Source organism: Octopus bimaculoides, unplaced genomic scaffold (genome assembly GCF_046866305.1).
Source record: "Octopus bimaculoides isolate indiv1 unplaced genomic scaffold, ASM4686630v1 contig39, whole genome shotgun sequence".
NCBI classification, from domain to species: domain Eukaryota; kingdom Metazoa; phylum Mollusca; class Cephalopoda; order Octopoda; family Octopodidae; genus Octopus; species Octopus bimaculoides.
In genome coordinates this window covers 356,360-369,016 of record NW_028315289.1, presented here as the reverse complement: position 1 = coordinate 369,016, position 12,657 = coordinate 356,360, and the positions used below count along the sequence as shown (strand labels likewise).

The window sequence follows — 12,657 nt, the reverse complement described above, 5'->3', positions numbered from 1 at the left end:
ATCATCTGGCACCTCGGTAAGGCGAGCTGCAAACAATGACTAAAAGTTCGTGCTTAGTGGTCCAGTCCCTACAAACATATCGAATGCCAGAGGTTGAAAGAGATAGTTCACTGACAGTTCCCAGAACAAGCATATGAATTTTTTTAGAAACTAACGCAACTATTATCTCCCTTTATAGAGTCACAGAATATGCAAATCGTTTGAATTATGGGAGAGAATGCTTTACACTATTTGTTCCTGTTCTCTCAGGTTGATGGTTGTTCAACAGTGAACATGACATGAAAGCTATTTTCAATATCTTCACGGGAAAACTTTTCAGCTGCACGATCATCACTGTCAACAAGTTTCATGGATAAGTAGTAGTCTTACAAGAGGTTCCCACCCGCTGAATTTTGGTTAATCTGCGTATGCTGTCTGTATTTCATATTGAAAGTAAATCGAATCCACTTTCTTTTATCATATTACATTGTCAAAATTCAATTTGTTTAAATTAATTTTTAAAAAAGTTTTAAAAGAAGCAAAAAAAATGCTTACAGCACCTAGGGTTCCCAAGCGGTCACACATCTAAGTACTAACGAGGCACGATGTTGCTTAACTTCGGTGATCGGACGAGAACCGGTGTTTTCAACGTGATATGGCCGTAAACATCAGAGAAGTAAATTTTAATGTATTTATTCTATAATATCATACTAAAGCAATTTTATTTTTCAGAACATTTGATTTCTTTCAATTTATATAGAAATTGAGGCTTTCACATTTATTTTTTTGCAACTTAAAAGCGAAAAATACGGCCGCACATATATTCATTATTTCTCATTTGCGCGATCAGTATCAATGCTGGGTATAATCTGTAAATAAATTGGTGCTATTTTATATCCGACCCAATGGATATAACGGTCGTATAACGTCATTACACCGGCATATAATAACATTGTTTCGAAAGCACTGGCGCACAAAATGTGAATTGTTTTCTGGTAAAGATGAACGTGTATAACGGGTGCCAAGCAAATAAAAACTTAAATGACCGTAAGAGTGAGAAGGAAAATAGGGAATGTTAATAAGTCGTTAAAGTGTGCAATGTATAGGTAGTAGTATATGATGTGAATGATTAGTAAGTGTTGTTGCCAGCGTTTAACTGTTCAGCACTGTGAAGGTGAACGATAATTTGTTTTTTATAGAAAGATCGCTAAGATGGCACTGTGAAGATGAAAGATAATGTCTTTTTACCGAAGGATTGCCAAGTTATATACAAAGTGAAAGAAAGAAAAATACATTCTAAAAAATGAAAATGATTTAGTATAAGTTTATAGAATAAATAGATTAAAATTTACTGTATAGTTGTTTACGGCCATATCACGTTGAAAGCACCGGTTCTCGTCCGATCACCGAAGTTAAGCAACATCGAGCCTAGTTAGTACTTAGATGGGTGACCGCTTGGGAACCCTAGGTGCTGTAAGCATTCTTTTTCTTTTTAATTTACACAAGCTGTAAATTTTAACAAGCATTAAAACAGCGGATTCAATTTATTTTCATCAGGACTTATTCTTTGTAAGCCTGGCACTTATTATATCGTCCACTTTTTGCCGAACCGCTAAGTAACAGGGACGTATACACACCACCATCGGTTGTCATGCGATGTTGGGGAACAGACACAAACATATACACGCACATACATACATATATATATATATATATATATATATATATATATATATATATACACATGTATACACATGTATACGACGGGCTTCTTTCAGTTTCCGTCTACCAAAACCACTCATAAGGCTTTGGTCGTCCCGAGACTATAGTAGAAGACACTTGCCCAAGGTGCCACGCAGTGGGACTGAACCCGGAACCATGTGGTTGGAAAAGTTAAGCATCCCAACGGGCATCATCTGGCACCTCGGTAAGGCGAGCTGCAAACAATGACTAAAAGTTCGTGCTTAGTGGTCCAGTCCCTACAAACATATCGAATGCCAGAGGTTGAAAGAGATAGTTCACTGCCAGTTCCCAGAACAAGCATATGAATTTTTTTAGAAACTAACGCAACTATTATCTCCCTTTATAGAGTCACAGAATATGCAAATCGTTTGAATTATGGGAGAGAATGCTTTACACTATTTGTTCCTGTTCTCTCAGGTTGATGGTTGTTCAACAGTGAACATGACATGAAAGCTATTTTCAATATCTTCACGGGAAAACTTTTCAGCTGCACGATCATCACTGTCAACAAGTTTCATGGATAAGTAGTAGTCTTACAAGAGGTTCCCACCCGCTGAATTTTGGTTAATCTGCGTATGCTGTCTGTATTTCATATTGAAAGTAAATCGAATCCACTTTCTTTTATCATATTACATTGTCAAAATTCAATTTGTTTAAATTAATTTTTAAAAAAGTTTTAAAAGAAGCATAAAAAATGCTTACAGCACCTAGGGTTCCCAAGCGGTCACCCATCTAAGTACTAACTAGGCTCGATGTTGCTTAACTTCGGTGATCGGACGAGAACCGGTGTTTTCAACGTGATATGGCCGTAAACATCAGAGAAGTAAATTTTAATGTATTTATTCTATAATATCATACTAAAGCAATTTTATTTTTCAGAACATTTGATTTCTTTCAATTTATATAGAAATTGAGGCTTTAACATTTATTTTTTTGCAACTTAAAAGCGAAAAATACGGCCGCACATATATTCATTATTTCTCATTTGCGCGATCAGTATCAATGCTGGGTATAATCTGTAAATAAATTGGTGCTATTTTATATCCGACCCAATGGATATAACGGTCGTATAACGTCATTACACCGGCATATAATAACATTGTTTCGAAAGCACTGGCGCACAAAATGTGAATTGTTTTCTGGTAAAGATGAACGTGTATAACGGGTGCCAAGCAAATAAAAACTTAAATGACCGTAAGAGTGAGAAGGAAAATAGGGAAAGTTAATAAGTCGTTAAAGTGTGCAATGTATAGGTAGTAGTATATGATGTGAATGATTAGTAAGTGTTGTTGCCAGCGTTTAACTGTTCAGCACTGTGAAGGTGAACGATAATTTGTTTTTTATAGAAAGATCGCTAAGATGGCACTGTGAAGATGAAAGATAATGTCTTTTTACCGAAGGATTGCCAAGTTATATACAAAGTGAAAGAAAGAAAAATACATTCTAAAAAATGAAAATGATTTAGTATAAGTTTATAGAATAAATAGATTAAAATTTACTGTATAGTTGTTTACGGCCATATCACGTTGAAAGCACCGGTTCTCGTCCGATCACCGAGGTTAAGCAACATCGAGTCTAGTTAGTACTTAGATGGGTGACCGCTTGGGAACCCTAGGTGCTGAAAGCATTCTTTTTCTTTTTAATTTACACAAGCTGTAAATTTTAACAAGCATTAAAACAGCGGATTCAATTTATTTTCATCAGGACTTATTCTTTGTAAGCCTGGCACTTATTATATCGTCCACTTTTTGCCGAACCGCTAAATTACAGGGACGTATACACACCACCATCGGTTGTCATGCGATGTTGGGGAACAGACACAAACATATACACGCACATACATACATATATATATATATATATATATATATATATATACACATGTATACACATGTATACGACGGGCTTCTTTCAGTTTCCGTCTACCAAAACCACTCATAAGGCTTTGGTCGTCCCGAGACTATAGTAGAAGACACTTGCCCAAGGTGCCACGCAGTGGGTCTGAACCCGGAACCATGTGGTTGGAAAAGTTAAGCATCCCAACGGGCATCATCTGGCACCTCGGTAAGGCGAGTTGCAAACAATGACTAAAAGTTCGTGCTTAGTGGTCCAGTCCCTACAAACATATCGAATGCCAGAGGTTGAAAGAGATAGTTCACTGCCAGTTCCCAGAACAAGCATATGAATTTTTTTAGAAACTAACGCAACTATTATCTCCCTTTATAGAGTCACAGAATATGCAAATCGTTTGAATTATGGGAGAGAATGCTTTACACTATTTGTTCCTGTTCTCTCAGGTTGATGGTTGTTCAACAGTGAACATGACATGAAAGCTATTTTCAATATCTTCACGGGAAAACTTTTCAGCTGCACGATCATCACTGTCAACAAGTTTCATGGATAAGTAGTAGTCTTACAAGAGGTTCCCACCCGCTGAATTTTGGTTAATCTGCGTATGCTTTCTGTATTTCATATTGAAAGTAAATCGAATCCACTTTCTTTTATCATATTACATTGTAAAAAATTCAATTTGTTTAAATTAATTTTTAAAAAAATGTTAAAAGAAGCAAAAAAAATGCTTACAGCACCTAGGGTTCCCAAGCGGTCACCCATCTAAGTACTAACTAGGCTCGATGTTGCTTAACTTCGGTGATCGGACGAGAACCGGTGTTTTCAACGTGATATGGCCGTAAACATTAGAGAAGTAAATTTTAATGTATTTATTCTATAATATCATACTAAAGCAATTTTATTTTTCAGAACATTTGATTTCTTTCAATTTATATAGAAATTGAGGCTTTAACATTTATTTTTTTGCAACTTAAAAGCGAAAAATACGGCCGCACATATATTCATTATTTCTCATTTGCGCGATCAGTATCAATGCTGGTTATAATCTGTAAATAAATTGGTGCTATTTTATATCCGACCCAATGGATATAACGGTCGTATAACGTCATTACACCGGCATATAATAACATTGTTTCGAAAGCACTGGCGCACAAAATGTGAATTGTTTTCTGGTAAAGATGAACGTGTATAACGGGTGCCAAGCAAATAAAAACTTAAATGACCGTAAGAGTGAGAAGGAAAATAGGGAAAGTTCATAAGTCGTTAAAGTGTGCAATGTATAGGTAGTAGTATATGATGTGAATGATTAGTAAGTGTTGTTGCCAGCGTTTAACTGTTCAGCACTGTGAAGGTGAACGATAATTTGTTTTTTATAGAAAGATCGCTAAGATGGCACTGTGAAGATGAAAGATAATGTCTTTTTACCGAAGGATTGCCAAGTTATATACAAAGTGAAAGAAAGAAAAATACATTCTAAAAAATGAAAATGATTTAGTATAAGTTTATAGAATAAATAGATTAAAATTTACTGTATAGATGTTTACGGCCATATCACGTTGAAAGCACCGGTTCTCGTCCGATCACCGAAGTTAAGCAACATCGAGCCTAGTTAGTACTTAGATGGGTGACCGCTTGGGAACCCTAGGTGCTGTAAGCATTCTTTTTCTTTTTAATTTACACAAGCTGTAAATTTTAACAAGCATTAAAACAGCGGATTCAATTTATTTTCATCAGGACTTATTCTTTGTAAGCCTGGCACTTATTATATCGGCCACTTTTTGCCGAACCGCTAAGTTACAGGGACGTATACACACCACCATCGGTTGTCATGCGATGTTGGGGAACAGACACAAACATATACACGCACATACATACATACATATATATATATATATATATATATATATACACATGTATACACATGTATACGACGGGCTTCTTTCAGATTATAACCAGCATTGATACTGATCGCGCAAATGAGAAATAATGAATATATGTGCGGCCGTATTTTTCGCTTTTAAGTTGCAAAAAAATAAATGTTAAAGCCTCAATTTCTATATAAATTGAAAGAAATCAATGTATAGGTAGTAGTATATGATGTGAATGATTAGTAAGTGTTTTTGCCAGCGTTTAACTGTTCAGCACTGTGAAGGTGAACGATAATTTGTTTTTTATAGAAAGATCGCTAAGATGGCACTGTGAAGATGAAAGATAATGTCTTTTTACCGAAGGATTGCCAAGTTATATACAAAGTGAAAGAAAGAAAAATACATTCTAAAAAATGAAAATGATTTAGTATAAGTTTATAGAATAAATAGATTAAAATTTACTGTATAGATGTTTACGGCCATATCACGTTGAAAGCACCGGTTCTCGTCCGATCACCGAAGTTAAGCAACATCGAGCCTAGTTAGTACTTAGATGGGTGACCGCTTGGGAACACTAGGTGCTGTAAGCATTCTTTTTCTTTTTAATTTACACAAGCTGTAAATTTTAACAAGCATTAAAACAGCGGATTCAATTTATTTTCATCAGGACTTATTCTTTGTAAGCCTGGCACTTATTATATCGTCCACTTTTTGCCGAACCGCTAAGTTACAGGGACGTATACACACCACCATCGGTTGTCATGCGATGTTGGGGAACAGACACAAACATATACACGCACATACATACATATATATATATATATATATATATATATACACATGTATACACATGTATACGACGGGCTTCTTTCAGTTTCCGTCTACCAAAACCACTCATAAGGCTTTGGTCGTCCCGAGACTATAGTAGAAGACACTTGCCCAAGGTGCCACGCAGTGGGACTGAACCCGGAACCATGTGGTTGGAAAAGTTAAGCATCCCAACGGGCATCATCTGGCACCTCGGTAAGGCGAGCTGCAAACAATGACTAAAAGTTCGTGCTTAGTGGTCCAGTCCCTACAAACATATCGAATGCCATAGGTTGAAAGAGATAGTTCACTGCCAGTTCCCAGAACAAGGATATGAATTTTTTTAGAAACAAACGCAACTATTATCTCCCTTTATAGAGTCACAGAATATGCAAATCGTTTGAATTATGGGAGAGAATGCTTTACACTATTTGTTCCTGTTCTCTCAGGTTGATGGTTGTTCAACAGTGAACATGACGTGAAAGCTATTTTCAATATCTTCACGGGAAAACTTTTCAGCTGCACGATCATCACTGTCAACAAGTTTCATGGATAAGTAGTAGTCTCACAAGAGGTTCCCACCCGCTGAATTTTGGTTAATCTGCGTATGCTTTCTGTATTTCATATTGAAAGTAAATCGAATCCACTTTCTTTTATCATATTACATTATCAAAATTCAATTTGTTTAAATTAATTTTTAAAAAAATGTTAAAAGAAGCAAAAAAAATGCTTACAGCACCTAGGGTTCCCAAGCGGTCACCCATCTAAGTACTAACTAGGCTCGATGTTGCTTAACTTCGGTGATCGGACGAGAACCGGTGTTTTCAACGTGATATGGCCGTAAACATCAGAGAAGTATATTTTAATGTATTTATTCTATAATATCATACTAACGCAATTTTATTTTTCAGAACATTTGATTTCTTTCAATTTATATAGAAATTGAGGCTTTAACATTTATTTTTTTGCAACTTAAAAGCGAAAAATACGGCCGCACATATATTCATTATTTCTCATTTGCGCGATCAGTATCAATGCTGGTTATAATCTGTAAATAAATTGGTGCTATTTTATATCCGACCCAATGGATATAACGGTCGTATAACGTCATTACACCGGCATATAATAACATTGTTTCGAAAGCACTGGCGCACAAAATGTGAATTGTTTTCTGGTAAAGATGAACGTGTATAACGGGTGCCAAGCAAATAAAAACTTAAATGACCGTAAGAGTGAGAAGGAAAATAGGGAAAGTTAATAAGTCGTTAAAGTGTGCAATGTATAGGTAGTAGTATATGATGTGAATGATTAGTAAGTGTTGTTGCCAGCGTTTAACTGTTCAGCACTGTGAAGGTGAACGATAATTTGTTTTTTATAGAAAGATCGCTAAGATGGCACTGTGAAGATGAAAGATAATGTCTTTTTACCGAAGGATTGCCAAGTTATATACAAAGTGAAAGAAAGAAAAATACATTCTAAAAAATGAAAATGATTTAGTATAAGTTTATAGAATAAATAGATTAAAATTTACTGTATAGATGTTTACGGCCATATCACGTTGAAAGCACCGGTTCTCGTCCGATCACCGAAGTTAAGCAACATCGAGCCTAGTTAGTACTTAGATGGGTGACCGCTTGGGAACCCTAGGTGCTGTAAGCATTCTTTTTCTTTTTAATTTACACAAGCTGTAAATTTTAACAAGCATTAAAACAGCGGATTCAATTTATTTTCATCAGGACTTATTCTTTGTAAGCCTGGCACTTATTATATCGGCCACTTTTTGCCGAACCGCTAAGTTACAGGGACGTATACACACCACCATCGGTTGTCATGCGATGTTGGGGAACAGACACAAACATATACACGCACATACATACATATATATATATATATATATATATATATATATATATATATATATATATATATATACACATGTATACACATGTATACGACGGGCTTCTTTCAGTTTCCGTCTACCAAAACCACTCATAAGGCTTTGGTCGTCCCGAGACTATAGTAGAAGACACTTGCCCAAGGTGCCACGCAGTGGGTCTGAACCCGGAACCATGTGGTTGGAAAAGTTAAGCATCCCAACGGGCATCATCTGGCACCTCGGTAAGGCGAGTTGCAAACAATGACTAAAAGTTCGTGCTTAGTGGTCCAGTCCCTACAAACATATCGAATGCCAGAGGTTGAAAGAGATAGTTCACTGCCAGTTCCCAGAACAAGGATATGAATTTTTTTAGAAACTAACGCAACTATTATCTCCCTTTATAGAGTCACAGAATAAGCAAATCGTTTGAATTATGGGAGAGAATGCTTTACACTATTTGTTCCTGTTCTCTCAGGTTGATGGTTGTTCAACAGTGAACATGACATGAAAGCTATTTTCAATATCTTCACGGGAAAACTTTTCAGCTGCACGATCATCACTGTCAACAAGTTTCATGGATAAGTAGTAGTCTTACAAGAGGTTCCCACCCGCTGAATTTTGGTTAATCTGCGTATGCTTTCTGTATTTCATATTGAAAGTAAATCGAATCCAGTTTCTTTTATCATATTACATTGTCAAAATTCAATTTGTTTAAATTAATTTTTAAAAAAATGTTAAAAGAAGCCAAAAAAATGCTTACAGCACCTAGGGTTCCCAAGCGGTCACCCATCTAAGTACTAACTAGGCTCGATGTTGCTTAACTTCGGTGATCGGACGAGAACCGGTGTTTTCAACGTGATATGGCCGTAAACATCAGGGAAGTAAATTTTAATGTATTTATTCTATAATATCATACTAAAGCAATTTTATTTTTCAGAACATTTGATTTCTTTCAATTTATATAGAAATTGAGGCTTTAACATTTATTTTTTTGCAACTTAAAAGCGAAAAATACGGCCGCACATATATTCATTATTTCTCATTTGCGCGATCAGTATCAATGCTGGTTATAATCTGTAAATAAATTGGTGCTATTTTATATCCGACCCAATGGATATAACGGTCGTATAACGTCATTACACCGGCATATAATAACATTGTTTCGAAAGCACTGGCGCACAAAATGTGAATTGTTTTCTGGTAAAGATGAACGTGTATAACGGGTGCCAAGCAAATAAAAACTTAAATGACCGTAAGAGTGAGAAGGAAAATAGGGAAAGTTCATAGGTCGTTAAAGTGTGCAATGTATAGGTAGTAGTATATGATGTGAATGATTAGTAAGTGTTGTTGCCAGCGTTTAACTGTTCAGCACTGTGAAGGTGAACGATAATTTGTTTTTTATAGAAAGATCGCTAAGATGGCACTGTGAAGATGAAAGATAATGTCTTTTTACCGAAGGATTGCCAAGTTATATACAAAGTGAAAGAAAGAAAAATACATTCTAAAAAATGAAAATGATTTAGTATAAGTTTATAGAATAAATAGATTAAAATTTACTGTATAGATGTTTACGGCCATATCACGTTGAAAGCACCGGTTCTCGTCCCCGGTTCTCGTCCGATCACCGAAGTTAAGCAACATCGAGCCTAGTTAGTACTTAGATGGGTGACCGCTTGGGAACCCTAGGTGCTGTAAGCATTCTTTTTCTTTTTAATTTACACAAGCTGTAAATTTTAACAAGCATTAAAACAGCGGATTCAATTTATTTTCATCAGGACTTATTCTTTGTAAGCCTGGCACTTATTATATCGGCCACTTTTTGCCGAACCGCTAAGTTACAGGGACGTATACACACCACCATCGGTTGTCATGCGATGTTGGGGAACAGACACAAACATATACACGCACATACATACATATATATATATATATATATATATATATATATATATATATATATATATATATATATACACATGTATACACATGTATACGACGGGCTTCTTTCAGTTTCCGTCTACCAAAACCACTCATAAGGCTTTGGTCGTCCCGAGACTATAGTAGAAGACACTTGCCCAAGGTGCCACGCAGTGGGTCTGAACCCGGAACCATGTGGTTGGAAAAGTTAAGCATCCCAACGGGCATCATCTGGCACCTCGGTAAGGCGAGTTGCAAACAATGACTAAAAGTTCGTGCTTAGTGGTCCAGTCCCTACAAACATATCGAATGCCAGAGGTTGAAAGAGATAGTTCACTGCCAGTTCCCAGAACAAGCATATGAATTTTTTTAGAAACTAACGCAACTATTATCTCCCTTTATAGAGTCACAGAATATGCAAATCGTTTGAATTATGGGAGAGAATGCTTTACACTATTTGTTCCTGTTCTCTCAGGTTGATGGTTGTTCAACAGTGAACATGACATGAAAGCTATTTTCAATATCTTCACGGGAAAACTTTTCAGCTGCACGATCATCACTGTCAACAAGTTTCATGGATAAGTAGTAGTCTTACAAGAGGTTCCCACCCGCTGAATTTTGGTTAATCTGCGTATGCTTTCTGTATTTCATATTGAAAGTAAATCGAATCCACTTTCTTTTATCATATTATATTGTCAAAATTCAATTTGTTTAAATTAATTTTTAAAAAAGTTTTAAAAGAAGCAAAAAAAATGCTTACAGCACCTAGGGTTCCCAAGCGGTCACCCATCTAAGTACTAACTAGGCTCGATGTTGCTTAACTTCGGTGATCGGACGAGAACCGGTGTTTTCAACGTGATATGGCCGTAAACATCAGAGAAGTAAATTTTAATGTATTTATTCTATAATATCATACTAAAGCAATTTTATTTTTCAGAACATTTGATTTCTTTCAATTTATATAGAAATTGAGGCTTTAACATTTATTTTTTTGCAACTTAAAAGCGAAAAATACGGCCGCACATATATTCATTATTTCTCATTTGCGCGATCAGTATCAATGCTGGGTATAATCTGTAAATAAATTGGTGCTATTTTATATCCGACCCAATGGATATAACGGTCGTATAACGTCATTACACCGGCATATAATAACATTGTTTCGAAAGCACTGGCGCACAAAATGTGAATTGTTTTCTGGTAAAGATGAACGTGTATAACGGGTGCCAAGCAAATAAAAACTTAAATGACCGTAAGAGTGAGAAGGAAAATAGGGAAAGTTCATAAGTCGTTAAAGTGTGCAATGTATAGGTAGTAGTATATGATGTGAATGATTAGTAAGTGTTGTTGCCAGCGTTTAACTGCTCAGCACTGTGAAGGTGAACGATAATTTGTTTTTTATAGAAAGATCGCTAAGATGGCACTGTGAAGATGAAAGATAATGTCTTTTTACCGAAGGATTGCCAAGTTATATACAAAGTGAAAGAAAGAAAAATACATTCTAAAAAATGAAAATGATTTAGTATAAGTTTATAGAATAAATAGATTAAAATTTACTGTATAGATGTTTACGGCCATATCACGTTGAAAGCACCGGTTCTCGTCCCCGGTTCTCGTCCGATCACCGAAGTTAAGCAACATCGAGCCTAGTTAGTACTTAGATGGGTGACCGCTTGGGAACCCTAGGTGCTGTAAGCATTCTTTTTCTTTTTAATTTACACAAGCTGTAAATTTTAACAAGCATTAAAACAGCGGATTCAATTTATTTTCATCAGGACTTATTCTTTGTAAGCCTGGCACTTATTATATCGGCCACTTTTTGCCGAACCGCTAAGTTACAGGGACGTATACACACCACCATCGGTTGTCATGCGATGTTGGGGAACAGACACAAACATATACACGCACATACATACATATATATATATATATATATATATATATATATATATATATACACATGTATACACATGTATACGACGGGCTTCTTTCAGTTTCCGTCTACCAAAACCACTCATAAGGCTTTGGTCGTCCCGAGACTATAGTAGAAGACACTTGCCCAAGGTGCCACGCAGTGGGTCTGAACCCGGAACCATGTGGTTGGAAAAGTTAAGCATCCCAACGGGCATCATCTGGCACCTCGGTAAGGCGAGTTGCAAACAATGACTAAAAGTTCGTGCTTAGTGGTCCAGTCCCTACAAACATATCGAATGCCAGAGGTTGAAAGAGATAGTTCACTGCCAGTTCCCAGAACAAGCATATGAATTTTTTTAGAAACTAACGCAACTATTATCTCCCTTTATAGAGTCACAGAATATGCAAATCGTTTGAATTATGGGAGAGAATGCTTTACACTATTTGTTCCTGTTCTCTCAGGTTGATGGTTGTTCAACAGTGAACATGACATGAAAGCTATTTTCAATATCTTCACGGGAAAACTTTTCAGCTGCACGATCATCACTGTCAACAAGTTTCATGGATAAGTAGTAGTCTTACAAGAGGTTCCCACCCGCTGAATTTTGGTTAATCTGCGTATGCTTTCTGTATTTCATATTGAAAGTAAATCGAATCCACTTTCTTTTATCATATTATATTGTCAAAATTCAATTTGTTTAA

General features: G+C 36.0%; 10 non-coding genes and 3 pseudogenes across 10 annotated transcripts; 7 read left to right on the top strand and 6 right to left on the bottom strand.

The window, feature by feature from the left end:
- Positions 1-527: 527 nt before the first annotated feature.
- On the bottom strand, positions 528-646 carry LOC149129737 (5S ribosomal RNA; annotated as a pseudogene).
- Positions 647-1,340: 694 nt separating this feature from the next.
- LOC149129736 (5S ribosomal RNA) lies at positions 1,341-1,459 on the top strand. Its single transcript, XR_016239847.1, has one exon. It is a non-coding gene; the product is annotated as a 5S ribosomal RNA (ribosomal RNA).
- A 958-nt stretch (positions 1,460-2,417) lies between these two features.
- LOC149129735 (5S ribosomal RNA) lies at positions 2,418-2,536 on the bottom strand. The gene has a single exon (XR_016239585.1). It is a non-coding gene; the product is annotated as a 5S ribosomal RNA (ribosomal RNA).
- Positions 2,537-3,230: 694 nt separating this feature from the next.
- On the top strand, positions 3,231-3,349 carry LOC149129734 (5S ribosomal RNA). The gene has a single exon (XR_016239539.1). It is a non-coding gene; the product is annotated as a 5S ribosomal RNA (ribosomal RNA).
- A 949-nt stretch (positions 3,350-4,298) lies between these two features.
- LOC149129733 (5S ribosomal RNA) lies at positions 4,299-4,417 on the bottom strand. Its single transcript, XR_016239584.1, has one exon. It is a non-coding gene; the product is annotated as a 5S ribosomal RNA (ribosomal RNA).
- A 694-nt stretch (positions 4,418-5,111) lies between these two features.
- Positions 5,112-5,230, top strand: LOC149129732 (5S ribosomal RNA). Its single transcript, XR_016239846.1, has one exon. It is a non-coding gene; the product is annotated as a 5S ribosomal RNA (ribosomal RNA).
- A 682-nt stretch (positions 5,231-5,912) lies between these two features.
- Positions 5,913-6,031, top strand: LOC149129731 (5S ribosomal RNA). The gene has a single exon (XR_016239650.1). It is a non-coding gene; the product is annotated as a 5S ribosomal RNA (ribosomal RNA).
- A 944-nt stretch (positions 6,032-6,975) lies between these two features.
- Positions 6,976-7,094, bottom strand: LOC149129730 (5S ribosomal RNA). Its single transcript, XR_016239582.1, has one exon. It is a non-coding gene; the product is annotated as a 5S ribosomal RNA (ribosomal RNA).
- Positions 7,095-7,788: 694 nt separating this feature from the next.
- Positions 7,789-7,907, top strand: LOC149129729 (5S ribosomal RNA). The gene has a single exon (XR_016239845.1). It is a non-coding gene; the product is annotated as a 5S ribosomal RNA (ribosomal RNA).
- A 970-nt stretch (positions 7,908-8,877) lies between these two features.
- Positions 8,878-8,996, bottom strand: LOC149129728 (5S ribosomal RNA). The gene has a single exon (XR_016239581.1). It is a non-coding gene; the product is annotated as a 5S ribosomal RNA (ribosomal RNA).
- Positions 8,997-9,690: 694 nt separating this feature from the next.
- On the top strand, positions 9,691-9,822 carry LOC149129727 (5S ribosomal RNA; annotated as a pseudogene).
- A 972-nt stretch (positions 9,823-10,794) lies between these two features.
- LOC149129726 (5S ribosomal RNA) lies at positions 10,795-10,913 on the bottom strand. Its single transcript, XR_016239580.1, has one exon. It is a non-coding gene; the product is annotated as a 5S ribosomal RNA (ribosomal RNA).
- A 694-nt stretch (positions 10,914-11,607) lies between these two features.
- On the top strand, positions 11,608-11,739 carry LOC149129725 (5S ribosomal RNA; annotated as a pseudogene).
- The last annotated feature ends 918 nt before the right edge of the window (positions 11,740-12,657 follow it).